This window comes from Solanum verrucosum, unplaced genomic scaffold (assembly GCF_900185275.1).
Source record: "Solanum verrucosum unplaced genomic scaffold, falcon-dt-bn FXZP01000012.1, whole genome shotgun sequence".
NCBI lineage: Eukaryota > Viridiplantae > Streptophyta > Magnoliopsida > Solanales > Solanaceae > Solanum > Solanum verrucosum.
In genome coordinates, this window is record NW_026020063.1 from 3223918 (window position 1) to 3244331 (window position 20414).

Genomic DNA, 20414 nt, shown 5'->3' on the forward strand with positions numbered 1-20414 from the left:
GTCATGTAAATGCATTAAATGTACAATGGTGCCTTATATAGTAGGAGATCCGAGTTGAGATGTAATTTTGATGCTTTTCATAAAAATATTGGTTGTTTTAAAAAAAAATTTCACTTGAGGAAACATGTTGTAGTAGCTGAATTTGGTGGACCTCATTTAGCTTAGGGCCTTGTTCAAAATCATATAAATGAAGGATTTAAAATTCAAAGTGAATTTTTGCATGTGGTAGTTACTTTTACTGAACAAGATTTCATTTGTATCCCTATTAATTATTTTTCTTTCATTATCTATTGTTTATCTACATGAACAAAAGGTGTTGTTACTATTTCAAAACACAAAAATACTTGATTTGCATATTACTAACTTTCTAATTTATATCAAGGTTTAAAAGGTAGTCTTAAAATTAAAATTTTCATCATATACTATGAATAAACAAAGGTATATTTGAGAGGTTAAACAATTGTACAAATAAAATAAACTATCAGGAGACCCATAAAATATATAACAACAACATTACGAGTCATGTGATCCCATAACTAAAGTTTGAAAAGGATAGAATGTAGTCAAATTTTACCTACATTTTATAAGTCAAAGAGGTTGTTTTCAATAAGTCTTTGGCTAATAAAATAAAAGAAGTAAATTGTTGAAAACATAAAATAAGGTAGGAACTAAGGTTTACAAGGCATAAGCTGAAATGAGAATGCGATTAGCACCTAATACAATAAGGAATTAGAATTCATTATATCTCAACTACTTTCATTTTAGGAAAAGTAATTACTTAACACAATATGTTAACCCTATATTTGTATCATCAAACAAAAGATCTTTTAGTTTTTTTAGCATAAGAAACTACCATTAATTTTTTTCGGTGTACATCTAACCTAAAACAAAATAGCAGAAAATATGCATAAGTTGTTAGCTCATATCTATCACAACCCCTCGATCGAACAAACGTGGTCATCCCTCAACCTCCCACACCCATATTCCTAAACAAACTTTTTCTTTTAATAATAGCTTGTTGTAGTTTCTCAAGTGGTCAACTAATTTACAAGAATTATGAATCATGTATATATATAACATTGCCACAAAAAAACATTGAAATTAATCATTCCTATCAAATTTTATACCTAACTTTTCATTCAAAAAGGGATAAAAAGAAAACTACACAGACAACAATTGATCTAATGTTTGCAACATTGATGAGCATATATGCATATGTAAGACCATATGTATGTCTACATTGATAAATTATGAAAAAATAATAATAGTTAAGGTATGTTCTGGCGAATAGTTGGTGATTGTTTAGATAGGAAAAGTTAACATTAAATATTTTAAGTGTATTTTTTTAATCATTAACTCAAGTTAAAATTATACACCAGCATATATAGATTATCTTTTGAAAAAGTATTCTCATATTTACAAGCCTTGCCTATTTTCGTTATGTTTAACAAATATTCAAGTATTCGAAAATAAACATATGAAAAAAAGTAAATAGACATTTATTAATTGACGCATAACCACTGAAAATTTGAGATCATATTACTAACAGATTTAAACCGGAAATCACAATGATATAATGATGTCAATCTATATATTTGTAATTTGCTACGTACATAGTTTACATGAAACACATCAATTTAATGAAAAATTCTTTTCAAATAATCAACTATCCTTTTTTGTTTCTTTCATACAAACTTGAAGGAGAGACAAAAAATATAAGCAGGCAACTATTTTGAAAAGAAGGAAAAGTTCAATAAAATAATGATCTATATCTCAATTAAAATAAAAACTAATGCAGAAAATCACCGCCAACATAGAATCCCTCAACATGGTTGCAATCAAATTCAAATTTTTAAAAAGAATGAATAACTTAGACAAGATTAATGAAATGACGAGTTGCAAGGGGATGAACTCCTCAAGTAGATCCGCAAATCGCTAGAACTGAAGAGCAAGAATTAATTTGGGCGGAAGACAAATTTTTAAGAAATGATACACTCAAGGAGAAAAAATGTGTGTTGGCGGAGGTGGAGGGCGAGGGAGGAGGGGTGGGGGATAGAGAAATTTGAAAATTGAAAGAACCAAGGCACACAAAATTTCATCAAGCGATACCATTGAGGTATTATTTGTTTTATCTGCCAAACAATTTAAATTGAGATGCATGATCAATAAAGTTGCAACTAGGATGACGATGTAATTAAATATATTCCAGTGGAGGAAAGAATAGTGAAATCTTTAGATTACACTTTGATTATCATAGTCCAAGACTTCTTTCATTCCTTGTGACATTAGCTATTCGCATGGCACCCTCTCGGATATGTATTGATATCTTTGTAGAACATATTTGTTTTTATCTATTTTTGGAATTTTGCGAGCATTATTAACATGACTGCTACCACATGAAAAATAATATGAATTTGTTGTATTGAGTTTTGGTATTTTTCTCTTTTATGTAATTAAAACTTTTCGCCATTGATTCATAGATCTTCATTAAAAAGTCCACTACACTTAGTTTGATCTAGTTAAAAGATGAGTTCCTTTTTTATTTCCTTTTTATCAATTGGTATAATTTGTATTTGAAAAACTTAATTTGAACAAAATTTTCAAAGTTTCTCCATATATATTAAGCATATGGTGTAAAACTATACACGCCTATTCACTTATAAAAATATTGTTACTTAAGTTATCTTATACCAATTTCTTTTCTTCTTTTATGTCTTTAAGCTCATTAATTCATGTTGATAATGATAAAGAAAATCAATAACATAATAAATCTCAAGCTATATTGACACTTCTTACAAAGTTTAGCAGTTAACAATATAAGTTCGTCAGTAAAATTAACATTCTCTACTAACTTCCTCTTCCTTCGATACTCCACTCACAATAAACAGAGCAATGTGTCACAAAAATGAATCAATGAACAACAATTCAATAAGTGTTCTAACCACCTCACGAACAGTTGTTACCATAAAAATGTATATTGTAATTTCAGAGATGTAAAAGGAAAAGTCGCTACTCACAGTTCCACCAACGACACCATGTTTCTCACAATCAGAAGACTACAACATCCAAAGCTGATAATACCTCAATAAGAATATCATGATCCAAAATCAAGTTATGATGACGCCTACTATAAATCTCCCCATAGGCAAGTCAAAATTCAAAACTCATAGCAGATAATAATTTAATAGCAAAGAATAAACGCAAATAGAATAATAATGATTCTAGAGAATAGGGTCATATACAAATGTAAGTGTGATACATAATATTCAAAATAGGCTCGAATGTGACCATGAAAGACAAACTAAATACAAGAACTAAATCCCTGGACCTGGTTTCACCGGTACAGGAACAACTAAGTAAAGGCTATATACACAAGTCTATATAATAAAAATACAAAAATATAGACAAATACAAAAGAAGGAAAAAACAAAAAGCCTTCGGAAGCCAAGAGCTCACCACAATATGAATCTGCAATGACGAAGGGAGATCCAACACTCACTGAGGGTGTCTTCTACTCAGAGCTACATTAGAAAAAAGATGCAAAAGTGTAGTATGAGTACCAAAACATGGAGTACTCAATAGGTATCATAGACAAACCAAACTCAGAAAGATTATATATATAAAGAAGAAGCACGATAGTTCTAACATCCCAATTAAAAGGTTCTAATAAGGGACAATCAACTACTGAAAATAGAGAGAATGAAACACAATTAAACAAGCAAGAAGCACTCAAGTACAATATTGTCACAACAAATATTAAGTCGATTAAAATAGGCTAGTGCAATGAAAATGAGCAATGCATAAAGGTAGAAACCCGAAAGAAACCTTGATCTTCCTAGAATGATACCTCAGACTCATCAACAAATGCAATGTAGTAAAACATAACCTGTATCTGAGTCAACGGGCCATCCAGAATAATACCTCAAATTTATCAGTGCAAAAGTGAACCAATATGTACACCACAATCATAAAACGATTATATGTCATTTTAAGTCATAAGAACTCCAAAATAATGTATATTCCCATAAAAACATAGTTCCCTTAATTAAAACAATGATCCACCCCTTTGGAGCTCAACAAGTGGAGGAAAACTTACCATAAGAAACTACACACCTCCACCGGAAAGTAAAGGTACATTGACTCCCTAACTGATTGAAAAAGCATGTCGACCACAATATTTTCAACTAACATTCACAAGTTAACCGTCAAATTAACAGGTACATAACATAAAACCTTGATATAAATCAAGTCCCAAGCTAGATCAATATATTTCATATCATTCAACACATTTTTTTTTACTTTCTCATAATGTGCATAACATAGAGGATGAAAATAAACACCCGTCACAGTAGAGAAGTGAAGATGAAGGTGAAGAGGAGAGCATTATCGTTAAATCTTTGATGGATAAAGTTTGAATTTTCTCGAAGTGGTAGAGAAATACCTGTAGCAGATCAGATCCGCTCCAATGCTTGAGGTCCAAATCGTCCAAGATATGTTAACACCTGTGCGGCAATTGGAATTCGTGAGAAACTATCATCACACAAAGGCAAACATTGATTAATCTTTGCTCACAAGAGAGGATGTCGTACCTATATTATGTTGTTTGTTCTTTAGCTTGGAGGAAGATTCAATTTCCACTTTCTCTTTCTAGATTAGCTTTTTTGTTGTCATTTCTATTTTTTATCTCAATAAATCATGGCCCTGTAGGGTCATTTGAATTAAAAAAATAAAAATAAAATACAATTGTAGCTTGGAGTTCTTAAATTGCCAATGCAATCCTTTTACAGAGGTGACATGAATTCTTCTGCATGAGCCATTGGCTGATGCAATCAAAGTGAAAGGTGTGGTGACAGTCGACGCTTCCAATGATCTGCCCATCAGAGTAGTCATCCTGTAAAATGGAAAATGTATTTTTCGAGTAAAATAATTTTACATAAATGACTTTAGTTTAAGCAATATGAGGAGAGAATCAAATGAAAATAAGTCCTTACCAAACAAACAGAACATGTATCATTATCATCACTTATAGATCTTTCTGTCGACTGATACATGATGCGATTCGTACATGCAAAAATCACTTCCCTGCTCAATCCCGTATTTACATTATCAGTCTGGTCTTGAAGGGCCAACAAACCCTAAATTCAAGATCATAATTTGTGAGAAGAAATATACATACTATTTTTTTTGTACGTTATTATGTCATAATACTTACAAGCATAAGTGCATCAAAAGTTAAAAATAATTACCACCTAATATTAAAAATATTCTTATGACATGATAAGTTTAAGTCAGTAATTAGATCAAGTATTGAGCATTATGTCACGCCCCGAAATAGGGGGCGTAACTGGCACTCGATACCCTAATACATCGAGTTACCCACTGAAACATACTAGCTAAACCAAACTTGTGAGGCAAAAATATTGGGCAGCACAACCTCTAAAAACTGAAGCCTGGACCCAGAGGGCATGACCTGAAAGAGAATAACCATACAAACAATGGTAGACAAATCGAAAAAGAAAATAAAGATGTACTATCTAGCCGACAAGGCCAAAACTGAAAACATACCTACCTACACACACACACACACACATATATATATATATATATATATACATGCCAAGACTATTGGCTGGAGGTTGAAACATACAAAAAGAAAACCCAGAATATTGTGTGCAAAATAGCCTCTATGAGTGACATAAGCACTGTCTGGACAAGGCCCCGACTATACCCAAACTGTACAACAAAAGTAAACATCCTCTGATAGCCTAGGATAAGATGGAGCTTACCAACTCACAGCCGAACCTGAATCCTAGCGGGTGGGTCGATTAGAGTCCCTACCTGTACCTGCTCGCACAAAAAAAAAGCAGCGTCCCCAGGCAAAGGGACGTCAGTACAAATAAAAATGTACTGTATGTAAAGCAAAAGTAAAATCATAAACATGTACTGTAAAAGGGAAATATCGATACCACTTGAAACAGAAACCCAAATAATCTCCATGGCTGACCTTTGGCCCCCTACTACTTAAATATGCATGGTATGCTCGTATAGTCGTATGTCGTGAATAAATATATATATATATTTCAGGTAGCGAACTGACATCATATTTGCCAACTTGTGGCCATCTGTGTCTCATACGTATAAATATAGGCAATAGGCCCCATACCTCCCGATTATAGCTTGGGAGTAGAATGCATAGCATGTCATGTCATGGATTTATAACACCTATGAGTTACTGTTGTCATGTTGCCAATCTTGGCCCGTTTGTAGTCTTGTTATCATAACCCCATAATAACTTTCGTATAACATATAACAATCTCATGGAACTTGATATGTTCTTCTAAATAAGCTTGAAAACTTAACTCGAATTTTAGAAGGATAACCTAACCTTGTTAATATTCATAACAAGTTTAAGGTAACTTACTTAGTTCCTAACTTGGTTCCTAGATAATTTATAAAAGAAATATTTCAAAAACCAAGTGTTCTAATAGTTTACATTTAAATTATATTTGAGAGTTTTGAAGGTCGTGAGCTACTTTAAAATTTTTCTTTAATAATAACCTTAGTGGAGAAAGAGGGCTGGTCACAAGTAGTAAGGGTCTCCAGCGACATTTTAATTCACATCACCCAAGGAAGAATACGAATTCATACGTGCGGACATATAATCAAGGAAACTGATAAAATGACATGTAGATGTCGAACAATCTATTTATCCGAACGAGTGAAATATCAAAATAACAGAATCATGAAAATAACTCATCTGAGATCCCAATGTCTTTCACTGAAGGTCTTCTTAGCAAGAGAATAGCAAAATATCACATTCGGCGTTTTAGGAATTTCCCAGGAGTGGTACTAAAATGAGGGAGGTAGCTTCGCCATAACATACCTTTTCAATGAATGTTCGAATGGCCGTAATTTCTTCATGAAAGTTGTTCCTTACGTCTTAAACTTCACAAACACTATATATACACTGCTGGTACACACATATAAACAATTCATAATTGTTCTTAAATCGGCAGATTTGCCAAATGGCCGCAACTTGACGAAATGTCCGTAGAACTTCATAAAAACAATCATAAAAGAGTTCCGAGATGATTACCTTACTTAACAAAGTGTAAAACTTGAAGAAACACCAATAACTACAAATTTATATCTTCAAAAACTTGCTCCAAACGCAGCTAATAGAAGGGGAAAATGATTGCCACGTGTAGAGATCACGTTTATAGGCACGGGTGCAATCTTTAATGGTATAAATAGTCAAAAACTGACCTTCATCATGCAATTACTCCATAGGAACCCTCTCTTAAGCTTTCTTTCTGGTTTGGAAGTAAAATGAAATGTTTTCATGGCTTAAAACGTTGAGTAGACCGACATACCACATTTTTGACCCGCCCCGGCACTCCGTAGTAAAACCCTCATAACCTTTTACTCCGATGTCGGTTGGATACAAGGTTTTATGCGTTGCAAACTAGACTCGTAGGCCTTCGATTTAATGGGTGATAGGCCTTCTAACTCTTTATATATTGGGAGAAAACATCCAAGATATTTGACCCAAAGTTAAGAAAATATTATTAGAGAAACTTCGATAACCTTTGCCGACTTTAGTTTCACTAATTTTCTTGACTTCCAAAATTAACATACGACCCTTGTGCTATTATAATACTCATAACACACTATTATTAGCATGTTTTACACTCATAGGCTTATCCACAAGGTATGGGACATGTTAAACCTTTCAAACGGGCGAAGTTCTACCCGAGCCATTTCTTTTATCATGAACTTTGTTTGAGGGGTCCCTTTGAACTAAAACTTTAGTTTAGTTCCTTGATATTGCCACCTACTTGCAATCTTAATCTCCAATGTACGATACAAAATCATATACACCGCATATAACCATGCTATACTATGCCACATATATTATGCACGATTAGAGAAATAGTACGACATCTTACCTTTTCCCCCCCTTATGAACATTCGCTCGCGAATGAATCTAGACAATTCCTTGGTTGTATTTTTTTTTTCTCACAGTACTTTATTTGTGAGTCTATATTTATTACAGTCCCAAACTTGAAGTCAAATTCTAAAATTTTAAGTACTAAGCTTTGCATACCTATCTCGTAAGAAGACATATATTTCACCTTCAAGCTACTTAAAATCTAACTAAGTCGTTGTGAAGAAATAATTGCCAATAAATGAAATGTGACTCACCTTAAGTTGTAAACAATTGGGGGTACTCCTTCCTCATTTCCTCTTCCGCTTTCCAAGTCATTTCCTCGACGTTGTTATTTCTCCATAACACTTTCACAGAAGCTACATCTTTATTGCGAAGCTTTCTTACTTGCCGATCTAAAATCGCTATTGGTACTTCTGCATAAGATAAATCCTCAGCGATACAAATATTTTCAATGGGCATAATATGTGAAGGATCTCCAATGCACTTCCATAACATAGAAACATACAATATAGGATGAACTGCTTCCAATTCTGAAGGTAAATCAAGCTCGTATTCCACCATACCGATCTTCCGAATAATCTTATACGGTCCAACGTACCTAGGACTGAGCTTCCCTTTCTTTCCGAATAGCATGATGCCCTTCATAGGTGATACTTTCAGGAAAACCCAATCTTCTACCTCAAACTCTAAGTTTCGTTGGTGAACATATGCATAAGACTTCTGTTGACACTATGTTGTATGAAGCCGATCTCTAATAAGCTTAACCTGTTCAATCGCTTGTTGGACTAGATTGGGACCTATCAAATCTGCTTCCCCTAGCTCAAACCAACCAATTGGGGACCTGCCCTTCCGCCCGTATAGTGCTTCGTAAGGGGCCATGTGAATACTAGCTTGAAAGATGTTATTATAAGAGAACTCGATAAGAGGTAGATGTTGATCCCAACTTTCTTTAAAATCCAACACATAAGCACGTAACATATCCTCAACTGTATGAATAGTACGTTATGCCTATCCATTAGTTTGTGGATGAAAAGCGGTGGTAAGATTTACCTGAGTGCCTAGACCTTTCTGAAATGATCTCCAAAAATTTGCTATAAATTGAGCTCTTCGATCTGAGATAATAGATAATGGAACTCCGTGAAGGCGAACAATCTCCTAAATGTAAAGCCTAGCATAATCTTCAGCTGAATATGTCGTCCTAACTGACAAGAAATGACCAAATTTTGTCAGCCTATCGATAATTACCCAAATGGATTCAAACCTTCGTGGAGTGCGAGGCAAACCAGTGATGAAGTCCATATTTATCATATCCCATTTCTATAGCGGAAGCTCAATATACTGGGTTAGGCCTCCAGGCCTCTGATGCTCTGCTTTAACTTGTTGACAGTTGGGACATTCAGCTACCATATCCGCAATATTTTTTTTCATGCCATTCCACCAATAGATCCGTCAAAGGTCCTTGATACATCTTCGTCGCTCCAGGGTGAGATGCATATCTAGAATAATGGGCCTCTGAAAGAATATTTGCACGGAGCTTCCCAATTGCCGGTACAGATAAGCGACCCTGGTATCTAAGGACTCCATCTCCAGTTAGCTCAAATAAGGGGTGTTGCTGCTGTGGAATCTTTTCCCTCAATTTCCTAAGCTCAGGATCTTTATGTTGCCACCTTTTCACTTCAGTCACAAAGGAGGATTCTGCCATATTCTTAACGACAACACCTCCGTCTCCTGCATCTACCAAGCGTACTTGCAAATTAACTAGATGGCATATATCTTTTGTAATTCCAGCCTTATCAACTTCAACCTGACTTAGACTACCCATGAACTTCCGACTGAGCGCATTAGCAACAATATTAGCTTTGTCAGGATGATATAAAATGTCAACATCATAGTCCTTTAATAATTCTTGCCATCTCCTTTGTCGTAGGTTCAACTTCCTCTGCTTATGTAAATACTGAAGGCTCTGGTGATCAGTGAACACATCTATATGAACCCCGTATAGATAATGTCGCCAAATTTTTAGGGCAAAGACAACTGCAGCCAACTCAAGATCGTGTGTAGGATAATTCTGCTCATACTTCCGCAACTGTCTAGAGGCGTATGCAATAACCTTACCATGCTGCATAAGAACACAACCTAGGCCAATTATTGATGCATCACAATAAACAACATAGCCCTCATTACCTTCTGGAAGAGTTAGGACATATGTAGTGGTAAGCCTTTTTTTTAGTTCATGAAAGCTTTGCTCCCATGCCTCGGTCCACTGAAACTTTGTTGCCTTATGTGTCAATTTTGTTAGTGGTACAGAAATAGAAGAGAATCCCTCCACAAACCTTCGGTAAGACCCCGCCAAGCCTAAAAAGCCGTGAACCTCCGTTGCATTCAAGGGCCTCGGCCAAGTCATCATTGCTTCAATCTTTTGTCCATCAATCTTAATACGCTACACTCACTTGTAATAACATGACCAAGAAAAGCTACTGAGGTAAGCCAAAAATTATATTTAGAGAATTTAGCATATAATCTGCAATCTTGGAGAGTCTGCAATACAGTTCGCGAGTGGTCTGAATGCTTTGCTTCCGACTGTTAATATATAAGAATATCATCAATAAACACCATCACAAACTCATCCAAGAATGATTTGAAGACCCGATTCATAAGATCCATAAAAGCTGCTGGGGCATTTGTATGCCCAACAGACATGACAAGGAACTCAAAATGGCCATACCTTGTCCTAAATGCTGTTTTTGGGATATCAACTTCCCTGACTCGCAACTGATGGTAACCAGACCACAAGTCAATCTTGGAAAAACATTTGGCACCTTGTAACTGATCGAATAAGTCATCAATCCGTGGAAGAGGATATTTATTATTTATAGTCACTTTATTTAGTTGTCTATAGTCAATACACATCCGCAAGGATCCATCTTTCTTTCGAACAAAGAGCACTGGACACCCCATGGGGAAGTACTTGGCCTGATAAAGCCTTTATCGAGCAAGTCCTTCAGTTGTTCCTTCAATTCTCTTAGTTCTGCAGGTGCCATTCTATAGGGAGGAATCGATATAGGTTGCGTATCAGGAAGCAAGTCTATAGCGAAATGAATTTCCCTTTCTGGGGCAATTCCTGAAAGATCATCAGGCAATACCATTGGAAATTCATTCACGATAGGAATTGATTGAAGAGTCATGGACTCCTTATCCATATCCTGTACATGAACCATATGGTATATACAACCTTTAGCAATCAACTTCCGAGCCCTAAGGTATGAAATAAACTTACCCTTAGGTGTGGCTGCATTACCCTTCAGCTCAAGGACTGGCTCACCTGGAAAGTAAAATCAGACTATCTTTGCATGATAATCAATATTAGCATAGCAAGCTACCAACCAATCCATACCCATGATAACATCAAAATCTAGCATAATCAACTCAACTAAATCAGTAGAGGTTGGACGATCATTAATTAATACCATACAACCCCGATAGACACGACTAGCTAAAATAGAATTGCCAACTGGTGTAGACACCTCAACTGGTTGTGGCAACAACTCAGATTTCATGTCAATCTTACTAGCAATAATTGGAGTGATTTATGAAAATGTAGAGCCAGGATCTATCAATGCGTAAACAGCTTGAGAAGATATCGTCAATATACTTGTAACAACATCAGGGGATGCCTCTGAATCTTGTCGTCCTGTGAGTGCATAAAAGCGATTCTGACCACCGCTCGAACATGTATATCCTTCACCTCTCCCTCTACCACGACCCTGAGTAGACTATAGTCCTGGTCGTGGGGCACGGACTGAGGGTGAAGATGTTGTTGTGGATCCTGAAGGCTGAGCTAGATCACCTCTGCTAAACCTCGGGCACCGACTAATAAAATGTCATGTGTGCCCACAATGATAACATACACTTGAACCCTGTCTACATTGGCCAGTGTGTGACTTACCGTACTGTGTACAATGAGGAGAGGGATGTCTTACCTGTACAGAACGATCATGTCGAAGACCTTCAGGCTAGCCTGAGATCTGACCTAGTCATGACTGACTATAACAATCAAACCGCGGTCCCTGCACTTGTGGTGAGACACTACCCGCTGGTCGAGGTGGATATCGATGGAAAGGGGGCCTAAAATCACCATATGGCTCCCTATAAGACCCCATAGTATGGGCCTCTTACTCTGTTCCCTTTCCCTGCGGACATCACAAATTCGTTTAGAAAGGTTCTCTGTAGTCTGAGCGAAAGCCTATATGCGAGAAATATCTACATCATCTGATAAGGATGCTACCTACAATCTCTGACAAATGATCTGCCAAACCATCAACATAACGATGAACTCTGGCTCTCATGGTACGTACAATATCTGGTGCATATCTTGCCAAAGAATTAAATTTGTGGCTATAGTCCCTCACGCTCATAGTTTCTTGCTTCAGATTGATAAACTGGTCAAGACGATCCTCTCGAACTTCCCGTGACAATTAGTAGGCAAGGAATGCCTCAGAGAAGTCCTCCCACTCTGCTGGCGGTTCATCAGGTCCTCTAGATCTCTCCCATGCCTCATACCAAAGGATGACTACATTACGTAGCTGAAAAGAAGCCAACTCCACAGCCTCTGTGACTGAGGCATGCATCACCCTCAATACTCTCTCTATATGGTCTATAAAGTAATGAGGATTCTCAGTAAGACTAGATCCTGTAAATAACGGATAGACCAAATGAAGAAACTCTCGTACCTTTGAATTTTCCGACCGGTCTCTCTGAATATCTACTTCTAACTAAAGTTGTCGCTCATGAATAGAAACCATCCAAGTCAGCAACTAAACTGCCTCTCTCATCCCCTGCTCCCGAGAGATCTCTGGTGGAGGAACAATAGGTACTGGAGGTACTCTTTCCGTAGCTTTCTCAAGTACTAATGGAATAGGTGAGGCTAGGGTACTGCATCTCCTCGGCTTCAACAGGTGTTGGGGAGGCTGGTACTAGGGGTACTGGAGATCCACCCTATGCCTCCAGGGAAATCTATCTATTTGACCCGATGGGGAACGACTAGTATATTCCCTTGGATCCATACCTATCTCTCGATCCGCCATATCTGGAGCGAGTGTAGCCTGTAAGATAAGAAACATAAAGCACGACTTAGATTTCAAATGTTCTGATACCTTTGGACTATAGCATGATCTATCAGTTTAATGAAATGTAACCATTCCTAAATGCCCTGCAGCCTTTTGAATATAATTTTGGTGCACAAGATACCCATAAACAAGACTCTACTAGACACAACTTGTGGACCCCCCCCCCCCTCGAGATACGACCTGCTCTGATATCAAATTTGTCACACCCCGAAATAGGGGGCGTAACTGGCACTCGATACCCTAATACATCAAGTTACCCACTGAAACAAACTAGCTAAACCAAACTTGTGAGGTAAAAATATTGGGCAACACAACCTCTAAAAAGTGAAGCCTGGACCCAGAGGTCATGACCTGAAAGAGAATAACCATACAAACAATGGTAGACAAACCGAAAAAAATAAATAAAGATGTACTATCTAGCTGACAAGGCCACAACCGAAAATATACCTACTTACACACACAAATATATATACATGCCAAGACTATTGGCTGGAGGTTGAAACATACAAAAAGAAAACCCATAATATTGTGTCCACAATAGCCTCTATGAGTGACATAAGCACTGTCGGGACAAGGCCCTGACTATACCCAAAATGTACAACAAAAGTAAACATCTTCTAATAGCCCATGATAAGATGGAGCTTACCAACTCACAGCTGAACTTGAATCCTAGTGGGTGGGTCGATTAGAGTCCCTGTCTGTACCTGCTCGCAGAAAACAAGAAGCAACATCCCCAGGCAAAGAGACGTCAATACGAATAAAAATGAACTGGTATGAAAAGTGAAAAGTAAAATCACAAAAAATTACTCTAAAAGGGTAATAGAGATACCACCTGAAACTGAAACCCAAATAATCTCCATGGCTGACCTTGAGCCCCCTACCACTTAAATATGCATGGTATGCTCGTATAGTCGTATGTCGTGAATATATATATATATATATATATATATATATATATGCAAATGAATGACATACCCAACCAAATGCTAGCAATGGTGGTGCTTTCCGATAGCGAACCGACATCATATTTGCCAACTTGTGGCCATCTGTGTCTCATACGTATAAATATAGCTAGGCAACAGGCCCCATATCTCCCGATTATAGCTTGGGAGAAGAATGCATAGCATGTCATGTTATGGATTTATAACACCTATGAGTTACTATTGTCATGTTTTCAATCTTGGCCCGTTTGTAGTCTTGTTCTCATAACCCCATAATAACTTTCGTATAACATATAACAATCTCATGGAACTTGATATGTTCTACCAAATAAGCGAGAAAAGTTAACTCGAATTTTAGAAGGATAACCTAACCTTGTTGATATTCATAACATGTTTAAGGTGACTTAGTTCCTAACTTGGTTCCTAGCTAATTTATAAAAGAAATATTTCAAAAATCAAGTGTTCTAATTGTTTACATTTAAATTATACTTGAGAGTTTTGAAGGTCGTGAGCTACTTCAAAGTTTTTCTTTAATAATAACCTTAGTGGAGAAAGAGGGCTGGTCACAAGTAGTAAGGGTCTCTAGTGACATTTTAATTCACATCACCCAAGGAGGAATACGAATTCATACGTGCGGACATATAAGCAAGGAAACTGATAAAATGACGTGTAGATGTGGAACACTCTATTTATCCGAATGAGTGAAATATCAAAATAATAGAATCATGAAAATAACTCAGCTGAGATCCCAATGCCTTTCACTGAAGGTTTTTGTAGCAAGAGAATAGCAAAATATCACATTCAGCGTTTTAGGAATTTCCCAGGAGTGGTGCTAAAATGAGGGACGTAGCTTCGCCTTAACATACCTTTTCAATGAACGCTTGAATGGCCGTAGCTTCTTCACGAATGTTGTTCCTTACATCCTAAAATTCACAAACACTACATATACATAGTTGGTACACACCTATAAAAAGTTCATAATTGTTCTTAAATCGGCAGATTTGCCAAATGGCTTCAACTTGACGAAATGTCCGTAGAACTTCATAAAAACAATCATAAAAGAGTCCCGAGATGATTACCTTAGTTAAAAAAGTATAAACCTTGAAGAAAAACCAATAACTACAAATTTATATCGTCAAAAACTTGCTCTAAATGCACCTAATAGAAGGGGAAAACGATTGTCACGTGTAGAGATCACGTTTCTAGGCACGGGGACAATCTTTAATGGTAGAAATCTTCAAAAACTTACGTTCATCATGCAAGTACTCCATAGGAACCCTCTCTTAAGCTTTCTTTCCGGTTTGGAAGTGAAATGAAATGCTTTCATGGCTTAAAACGTTGAGTAAGCCGACATACCACATTTTTGACCCGACCTGGATCCGACCCGGATTCTGCCCTGCAGTCCGTAGTAAAAACCTAATAACTTTTTACTCCGATGTCGGTTGGATACGGGGTTTTGTGCGTTGAAAACTAGACTCGTAGGCCTTCGATTTAATGGGTGACAGGCCTTCTAACTCTTTATATATTGGGAGAAAACATCCATGCCATTTGACCCAAAGTTAAGAAAATATTATTAGAGAAACTTCGATAACTTTTGCCGACTTTAGGTTCACTAATTTTCTTGACTTCCAAACTTAACATATGACCCTTGTGCTATTATAATACCTCATAACATACTATTCTTAGCATGTTTTACACTCATAGGCTTATCCACAAGGTATGGGACAAGTTAAACCTTTCAAACGGGCGAAGTTCTACCCGAGCCATTTCTTTTATCATGAACTTTGTTTGAGGGGTCCCTTTGACCTAAAACTTTATTTTAGTTCCTTGATATTGCCACCTACTTGCAATCTTAATCTCCAATGTACGATACAAAGTCATATATACCTCATATAACCATGCCATACTACAGCACATATATTATGCACGATTAGAGAAAAAGTACTGGATCTTACACATTAGAAAACTAATTATGTGAAGATTGCAATAAATTTATAAATAAAAAGAAAAGAAAGAGAAGGCTAAAGAAAATTTACCATGGGAAAATTGGTAAGACGCAGTGGCAATGTCATACGATCAACCATATGATTCACTTATGCAAATCTTGGGGTGTAGTTCCATAAAATACATGGTAATGATAATGAAAAATTGGGAATCATTGTATTTGTTTACATTTCTTGGGAAAAAGGATTTCTTGGAACAATGGAAACATAGTATATGTTTGTTTCATTATCCAAAACAGCAGTTAGGCTCCCACCAGAGGAATAATAATTTCGCAAAATATTGGGTACCATACCAATGAGATGGGATTCCGATCTTATATAGAATATTCTAGAGTGATGTGAAGTAGAAGTCATTGTTATTACATGACCAAAATCATAAGTGGCCTCATTTTGAAATATGGTGTTTGTTGTACTAGTACGACGCTTCATTGTTGTTGATGTTCTTTTCTACTAAATGTTTCGTGATTTAAAGTTATTGTAGTGCTTCCTAAACTTGAAATCACAATGATATGATGTCAATCTATATATTGCTCAATCAGGTTTATCTGTAATGTACATTTAACACACCAGTATAATGAAAAAAATTTCAAGTGATTACTAGTGATTCTTTCCTTTCCCTTCATTAGCACTTGAAGTAAAGACCCAAAAAGAATTATGCAAAACCAATAAAAAGACATACAATCACATGCTTTTTCAAAGAATATTGAAAATAACTTAACTAAAATACATTCAACTCTATAAAAGATATCTTGATTCCCCAAAAGATCTATGGAAAACACAAAATGATATATATCCATGCAATTTATTAACAAACATGACTTGTGAAGTTAAAAAAGAGACCATCTGAAGTTGCAAGAACCACAATTTATAAATTACAAAACATTATTTTAGGTAACACTGAGATAACTATCAAGAGGTTAATACTAAATTAAAACATTGAACTGAAACATACAAACTATAGCCCCTACTTCACATCGTAAATTGTAACCCTCTTCTTTTGGGAGCTCATGAATATACATAAACAAAAAAAGTTTTCATTTGAGTTGTGAAATAGTGACTTTCATCCCATACATAATACTCAAGTCACACATATCTTTTAAAACCATAAAACAACATTAATCATAAAATTGAGAAGAAAAAACATACCAAGAATTATACTTAAAAAAATGAAGACTGAAAGTCACTCTAAATCTTCAAAAGAACGACTTTGTAAATCGTGTTCCGTGTAGTGTAACTTTCAAAATAAAATAACAATCTATATCTCAATTAAAATAAAAACTAATTCAGAAAATTACCACCAACAAAGAATCCCTCAACATGGATGCAATCAAAATAAAGTAAAAAAAAAAAAAAAAGAATAACTTACCTGAATGACAAGATTTATGAAATGATGAGTTGCAAAGGGAGGAACTCCTCAAGTACATCCGCAAACCACTAGAACTTAAGAGAAGGAATTCATTTGGGTGGATGACAGATTTTTATAAAATGATAAACTCGAGGAGAACAAATGTGTGAGGGGAGGTGGGGGAGAGGGGGAGGATGGGGGGAGGGGGGTTATAGAGAAATTTGAAAATTGATAGAATTAAGGCACAAAAAATTTCATCAATCAAGACGATTGAAATATTTATTTATTTTTGTCTGCCAAGCAATTTTAATTGCGATGCATGATAAATAAATTTGCAACTAGGATGGCGATGTATTTAAAAATCTTTCAGTAGAGGACAAAATAGTGAAATCTTTAGATTGCACTTTGATTATCATAGTCCAAGACTTCTTTTCATTCCTTGTGATATTAGCTATTTCCATGCCACCCTCCAGGATATGTATTGATATCATTCTAGAACATGTTTGTTTTTATCTATTTTTGGAATTTTGCAAGCATTATTCACATGACTTCTACCACATGAAAAATATTAAGAATTTGTTGCAGTAAGTTTTTGCATTTTTGTCCTTGTGGAAACTGAAACTCTTCGCCATTGATTCATAGGTCTTCATTAAAATGTCCACTACATTTAGTTGGATCTGGTTAAAAGATGATTTCCTTTTTTATTTCCTTTTTGTCAATTGGTATAATCTGTATTTTGAAAAATTGAATTTGAACAAAATTTTCAAAGTTTCACCATTTATATTAAGTAAATGGTGCAAAACTATACACGCCTATTCACTTATAAAAATATTGTTACTCAAGTTATCTTATACCTAATTTTTTCTTCTTTGATGTCTTTAATTTCATCAATTCATGTTGATAATGATAAAGAAAATCAATAACATAATAAATCTCAAGCTATATTGACACTTCTTACAAAGTTTAGCAGTTAACAATAGGAGTTCGTCAGTAAAATTAACAATCTACTAATTTCCTCTTCCTTCGATACTCCACTCACAACAAACATAACAATATATCACTAAAATAAATCAATGAAAAACAATTCAATAAGTGTTCTAAGAACCTCACACACAGTTGTTACCATAAGAAAAATGTATATTGTAATTTTAGAGATGAAAAAGGAAAAGTGACTACTCACAGTTCCACCAATGAAACCATGTGTCTCACGATCAGAAGACTACAACATCCAAATCTGGTAATGCGTCAATAGGTACGACCAAGAACAAGTTGGGCCAGTCTTCAATTCACATCTATAAGAATATTACGATCCAAAATCAAGTTATGATGATGCCTACTATAAATCTTCCGGTAGGCAAGTCAAAATCCAAAAATCATAGAAGATAATAATTTAATAGTAAAGAATAAGCGCAAATAGAATAATAATAATAATAATATAGAATAGGGCCATATACAAATTTAAGTGTGATACATAATCTACAAAATAGGCTTGAATGTGATCATGAAAGACAAACTAAACACAAGGACTAAATCCCTGAACCTGACTTCACCGATACAGAATAAAGATTATATACATAAGTCTATCTAATAAAAATACAATAATATAGACAAATATAAAAGAAGGAAAAACAAAAAGCCTCTTAAAGATAAGAGCTCACCACAATATGAATCTGTAATGACCAAGGGAGTCCAACTCTCACTGAGGGTGGCTTGTATTGAGAGCTACATCAGAAAAAGATGCAGAAGTGTAGAATGAGCACCCAAATATAGGGTACTCAATAGATATCATAGACAGACCGATCTCAAAAAGATTATATATATAAAGAAGAAACACAATAGTTCTAACATCGCAATTAAAAGGTTCTAATGAGGTACAATCAACTACTGAAAATAGAGAGAATGAAACACAATTAAACAAGAAAGAAGCACTCAAGTACAAGACTGTCACAACAAATATCAAGTCGATCAAAATAGGCTAGTGCATTGCAAATGATCAATGCATAAAGGTAGAAATCCGAAAGAAACCTTGAGCTTCCTAGAATGATACCTCAGACTCATCAACAAATGCAATGTGGTAAAACATAACCCGTATTTGAGTCAACGGACCATCTTGAACGATACCTCAAATTTATCAGTGTAAAAGAGAACCAATATATACACCATAATCATAAAACCAATATCTGTCATTTTAAGTCATAAAAACTCCAAAATAATATATATTCCCATAAAAACATAGTCCCCTTGATTAAAATAGTGATCCGTCACTGCGGATCTCAACAAGTGGAGAAAGACTTAGCATAATAAACTACACACCTCCACCAGAAAGTAAAGGTACATTGACTCCCTAACTGATTGAAAAACATGTCGACCACAATATTTTCAGCTAACATTTTACAAGTTCACTGTCAAATTAACAGGTACATAACATAAAACCTTTTTATGAATCAAGTCTCAAGCTAGATGACTATATTTCATATCATTCAACACAAAAAAATTACTTTCTCATAATGTGCATAACAAAAACAATTGCATACACATTAATGTATACAATTCTAGCTTGGAGTTCTTAAATTGCCAATGCAATCCTTTTGCAGAAGTGACAAGAATTCTTCTGCATGATCCATAGACTGATGCAATCAAAGTGAAATGTGTGGTGACAGTCGGCGCTTCCAATGATCTGCCCATTAGAGTAGTCATCCTGCAAAATGGAAAAAGTATTTTTCGCGTAAGATAATTTAACAAATGAAAATAAGTCCTTACCAAACAAATAGAACATGTATCATTATCACCACTTGTAGATCTTTCTATTGACTGATACATGATGTGATTCATACGTGCATAAATGACTTCCCTGCTCAATCCTGTATTGACATTTTCAGTCTGGTCTTGAAGTCCAACAAATCCTAAATTCAAGATCACAATTTGTGAGAATAAATATACATAGTATTTTTTGTCCATTATTATGTCATAACACTTAAACTTAAAAGTTTGAGACATGGAATTTTATGCCAAAAATAACACATACAACTTTTCATAATTTCTAAGCAA